The following is a 6,252-nucleotide window of genomic DNA, read 5'->3' on the forward strand; positions in this document are numbered from 1 at the left end:
TCAATAAGAGTAGACACTGTACCAAGCTCTTATCATCTCCGGGATATATGATAACAGAATGAATTACACTGATAGACTATACACTGAAAGGTTGTCAAAGAACCCTTTGACTCTCCCAACAATTGGGTGGCCATGATGCATTGCTCGATGCCAATCTTGGTCTATGGAATTAATTATAAATTAATTGATTGAAATTTATATTAATCAATTAAGTCATTAATCAATTCCATTGCCAACATGTTGGGAACTTGATGAGTCACACATAATGATTGCATTTGAATTAAATTGGGAGAGTGACGATTTAAGTTAGACTTAAATCACATGCTAGGTAATTAACTTTTATAAACTTAATTAAAAGAGTTTAATTAAGTTTTTGGCATAATTATAAATAGTTATAACTATAAGGCCTTGATTGCAAAATATAAAAGAAATTAATTATGATTTTAATTTCCAAGGACTTAATTAAAAGAGTTTCAATTTTCAAGAGAGGTTCGGTTAAGATTGTGAAAAAGAAGAAAATGACAATTGTTGTCTTCTTTGCTAGCACAAAGTATAGTTAAAAACTTCCTCCTTTGTTGAAGGTTCAAGTGAAATCGTGTGTACTACCATTGGAGGCCAAGTAGTTGATTGGCTAGGGCTTTTGCTCTTTGTGGTGTTCGGGGGATTGCTTTGAAAAGTGCCATCGTGATTACAAAATTACATGGCAAGGTAACTTTCTAAACAATAATTTATTTTGTGCTTTTATGTGTTAAATATCACCAAGGTGATCCATGGGTGGAGGCATGTTTTGTTGTTTAGTTATAAAGTTTTTAATTTTCTTTCCACTGCGTATTTTGAGCATGCCATCCATAGCCAAACCCATCATTAAGAGGGTACTGGACACAAAACATAACGTTATTAATCGGTTAACCAAAGGGGTTAATCGATTAAGGATCAAACTTAAAGCACCTAAAACCATCAAAACTCAAATTCAAAGTGATGTTGATTGTCCAAAGGCACTAAACCAAGAGATTCAAAGTTGAAAAATTCTTAATTGGTTGAAACCCATTTTAATCAGTTAAGGACGAAAGGAGAGAGGCCTCAATTAGTTAGTAGGAGCTCTAATTAGTTGAAGAATGATTGATGAAAAACAATATTTAAAAGTGCTTGAAAACATAAAGTTATTAATCGGTTAAAGCTGTCGTTGATTGGTTAACATAAAGAAGCAGTGTGCAAGTCAGAGAAGGCTTAATTGGTTAAGGCCTGTTTTTAACTAGTTAATGAAGAACTACTTACACATTTGAATTTAAGCACAAAGGACAAAATAACAGTCAAAAATTGTTTGTAATGGTTGGTTTCAATCTTTAATGGTTAGAACTAATTTTTCAAATTTTTAAAGCCTCTCTCATAGTTGAAAATCTTTAAAAGAAGTTCTAAAGAGTTTGAAAGAGCTTGGAAAAGCAAAAACCTTCTCTTTTACACTTGTATTCCACTCTTATCTCCGTGTAAGTGTTTGAGCTGAAGCTTGTACAACTTAGATCAATTAGGTGATCATTTATACCCCATTTTATCTTCTATTTCTTGTTTACTTAAGGTGTGTAAGATGTAACGACCTCTATCCCGATCGTTACCGGTATCCGAGACCTTCGAGAGAAAGACTAGCCAAGTCCTGAACAAGCCTTAATAGAAATACCTGTCAATCACTATACACGTTCACCAAACGATATTAATGCTTAAACCATATACACTTGTGCCATGATTTGAACCATAGGCATAATGAATCAATTTAATCCTTAACTTATATAACCATAAGTATATACATCATAGCCTAAAATCTCTAATTTGTCATTTATACCAAACCAATATCCATTTACATATTAATAACAAAGTGCTATGACTCGACCTCAAACAGCGGAACGACTCAGAATGGAAGGCTAAAAGGTGTAATTACCTACACTGCAATAAGTGTCGGTGTGTTGAACAGCGCACTTGAGCGGTTTACTTATTTGCAAAAGGAAATAAAGGGGTGATTCTCACAGACTCAGTGATCATAGACTCTGTGAGTAGGGTGTAGATGGGAAACAAGCGTAAAGCAGATAAATTTGAATATTAAAAATATACGAATACATAACTATTTAAACTTAAACCGGAGAGTTGTGCCTTATATGAAAATGAAGAATTTTAATGCAAGATAGTTATTTCAAACCAAAAATATATCAATCTAGTGCGAATAAAAGTTTCCACGTTGAAACTATTTAATAACTTCATTCAAATCAAATCAATTCATGTATTACATTAAAACCAGTGTACATAAAAGATTTCTACCGTCAAAATCAATTGACATTTTACTCAAATCAAATCAGTAGAATCATGCAAGCTCCCGTGAAATCAAATATTAATCAAGCTTATACGTAAACCACAAATCGCCTCGTACGCGAGGAGTTAAATCTATATCATTGTATAAATCGGGGAGTTGTAGAAAATCTCATAGTTTTCACCATGCGTAGAAATACGAGTTTAAAAACCAAAAGAGATGTCACTCTCGAGTAGGGAATAATAATAAAAGCTCATAGTCCTGTTACCACGTATAAACATCTAGGAGCCTCGTTCCACCGGATCCCACATGCCATGGCAGTCTCAACGATGTTAGCCGACATCGGAGAAATCAAGTGGTCGCAACTGCGCATAATATCATGTGGCCTAGCCATGTATGTACAACACAGACCATGGCCTCAGCCATGTCTAACAGCCCGTCGACGACCCAAAGGTTCTCTAACTAGAGCGCACTTGTGCACAAGGGTCACACTTAATCGAAGTGATAGCCTGCTTACTCTTGAATCTCCCGATTTAGTAAACCATTCAAAAATTGAGTTACGTTTTCAAAAGCTTATCTCAAAACTATTAGACCTCGACCCCTATAGGCCCGTAACTTGGTGTAGACGTGATAACCCAAACTAGGGGTAATTTCATCATTTCCTTAGTGAGCCCCTAGAAGTATGCTTTCAAACAATATTAAGGCCTAAGTAGGCCTAAGGCATAAATGAATGATGAAAGTAAGGGTAAATAATGAAGCAAATAAAAATAATGATGATTGCCAAAGTAGGGGCAAAATGGTCATTTTTCATCTCGAGTAAAAATTTTTAAGTTTTCATGAACCCAAGTATTTCTAGACTATTATGGACCTTGTCCCAGTGTCAAAAGAGTAAAAAGATAGCACAAAGGATTGGAGGAGAACAAGCTAACTTGTTAAGGGTATTTTCGTAATTTAAGTGAAGTTGGATAAGCTTGAGCTATAAATATCATCTTTCAACAGCTTCTTCTCACATTTCTAGTAGCTTATTCTTCTTCTTCCTTCTTCGCTTTCATGTTTCTTCATCCTCCATGGGAGTTCTCTTCAAGCTTCCATAACTCTCTCAAGCTAGCTCCACTTTTCATGCTTTTGTGTACCCTTTCATAGAACCTTTGTGCTCTTTCACTCTTTCACTTTAAAACCCTTGAAAAGTCTTACTTCCATATTCTCTCTCACTAGCTAGGTGTTTTAGAGAGAGAAAGAGGGAGTTTTTATAATAGCTTGAAAATTATTGGAAAGAATTTCAAATTTACAAAGCTACCAAGGTGAGTAGTGAATTAAAATTTATTTTTAGTTGTTGATAATGTCTAGTAATTTAATTTGTAAGTGTTTTATTGTTGGGATTGTTTAATCATTTTTAGTGTGACTAGAGTAGTGCAAATAATAACCATTTAATGGTAGTTGGAAGCTGGTAGGAATGACTAGTAGAACTCAATTTAGAAAATAGCTTTGGAATAGTATTAATGCCAAGTTGGGTTGATGGTGATGATGCTAATGTGATGATAGGTTCCAACGGAACCCCACCACCCTATTTGGACCATTAGAGGAAGTTGGAGTTGAGTAAAGATTTAACGAATACCGGTGAGTGAACTTGCATTTCAAAATTGTTTTGGGAATGTGAATGTATTTGCACAAAACATTTGAATGCTTTTATCCAACTTTTCCTTAAAAAAATCTACCTAGGGAACAAGCCTTTGGTGAATGTTTCTATCTTGTGAAAGTGTGCCATATAATGGTTCATGTGTTATCACAATATGCATTGGATGTTCTTTTTTTTTATGAGATAATGATGACCCAGCTATGTGTTGTGGGAGTGCACATGAGCTGATGATGACCTAGCTATGTGCGGTGTGGAGTGCACATGAGCTGATGATGACCCAGTTATGTGCGAGTGGGAAGTGAACATGAGCTGATGATGGTGGGATGGTATACATGATGATGTGTATATATATATATATAAATATGTGTGTTATAGAAAGTTCATGAGTATGGTACATGGTTGTAATACATGTGATTTTTACATGTTAAACCTTGAGAAATTCTAAGCATGTTCAAGTTGATTTTATCTTTGCAGCTAAATGGCCTTTCCTTGAGAGAATGAGAATTTGTTATTAATGTCTTGTTTCTTGCTACAGTGAGAAACTCTCGGGTTTGGAGGGTTACATTGGCTTGATTCTCGCTGCAACGAGAAACTTTCTATTTTGGCCACTTGAATCTCACTGTAGCGAGAATGCTTTCTCGTTGCAGTGAGAAACTTTCTGTCTAGCATGCTATCTTGTTGGTTGCTGCCCCATTTTCCATTTCATTAACATCACAGTTGATCATGGACTCCCAATGTTAGGGGGTTTATTTAATTAAGTTTGAAAGGAGGGGTTTTAGAGAGAAACCCTCATCCAACTAATAATTTGAGCCCAAATTTCGTTGCAGTTGAAATTCATTCTCGCTGCAGCTAATGCCTTTCCGCTGCAACGAGACCCGTCGTTTGATTTGACTTGTTTGAATATTACTAAAGCTTTCATTCTTCAAATTCTTTGTTATGTATGGATCTTTCATCATCAAGGGATTAACTCATTAACGGTTTAATGAGGGGTTTTAATAAGAACCAAACTAAATTGCATTGTTTTTGAAATAAATGCATCATGATTTCTTTAAACGTTCCTTATCGTTTGCTTGTTCCCTTCCTTTGTTCACTCACTGGGTTTATACTCACCGTTTTCAACTTCATGTTTTCAGATCAAGAGGCAGCCGGTAACTAGGTCGAGGTGTCCTTGTGGATTCATTTCCTTGGTAGGTATCTCGGCATTCAATAGCTGAACTTTCATCGAGTCTCTCCGCTGGAAGTCGAGTATCCTTTTTGTGTTGTGTATAGACAAACCTGATGTAAATTATTAAGATATATGTTTTAAACAATATATGTATATTTGATCGGAAAGGCCACTACGAGATAGCAATGGTTAGCATTATTTTGAATTGAAATTATGAAATGTGACTTTAATAACTTATGATAGAATGATGAACATGTTTTAGACGATGTAAATAGGCTTGCTTGGGCTTAGTGGGCTAAGTCCATTAGCCCCTTGCGTCAGTCACGGCTTGGAAATCGAGTCGTGACAAAAACCTTTTTTTGAAACATTCAACATAGTAAAACGATGAAATCCCTTACAAGCTTTCTAACGTAAAATCATTGCATGAAGTTAAAGTATAAATCTGCATGGTGAATACATGTTTTATTCACGAATGCATACCACATAAACATTAAGGCACATTTGATAGAAAATCATGGTACAAAGGCTTGTTTTCCAACTGAAAAACACTTTACGTATCTAGCTTATATGTATATAGTCAAAACATTTTCAAACATTTAAGCATTCACAAAATTCCTAGTTCATGCTTTTCACAATTTTTGCATTTAAAGTAAACCATACTTATATATATATAGGTATAGGAATTTTTAAAATGGACACCCTCTACTCACCTCACAATAGCAGGATGCTATGTCGTTATTGATTCGTGTGCTTAAATAACTAATCCTATTTGCTGGTTACTCTTTATCTTGTCTGGCACGCCACCACAGTTCACTTCCTCTTTTTATACGTTTCCTAGCAATCACTCAAACCCAATTCACTTATGTACTCATGCATGGCAGCAAATCAATTAATAAATTCTTAACTAGGTTTCCATAGTTAATTCATGCTTACACAATCATACTTGGCAGCAATTATAAATCTACTTTCATCAAGCATTTTTCTAAGTTTGCCTGCACCACAATTTACATTCATATGCTGCCAACAATTGCACAATTATTCCTCACAATATTAAATTAACCGTAGGCCTCAAAATGTAGTATCAAACTTACCATTGTTCTTTCACCTTAAATCCACTAAACACCCACGGGTTTGGTGACTTGCATGTCACCAAATTTC

This window comes from Theobroma cacao, chromosome 3 (genome assembly GCF_053813885.1).
Source record: "Theobroma cacao isolate CCN51 chromosome 3, ASM5381388v1, whole genome shotgun sequence".
NCBI classification, from domain to species: Eukaryota; Viridiplantae; Streptophyta; class Magnoliopsida; order Malvales; family Malvaceae; genus Theobroma; species Theobroma cacao.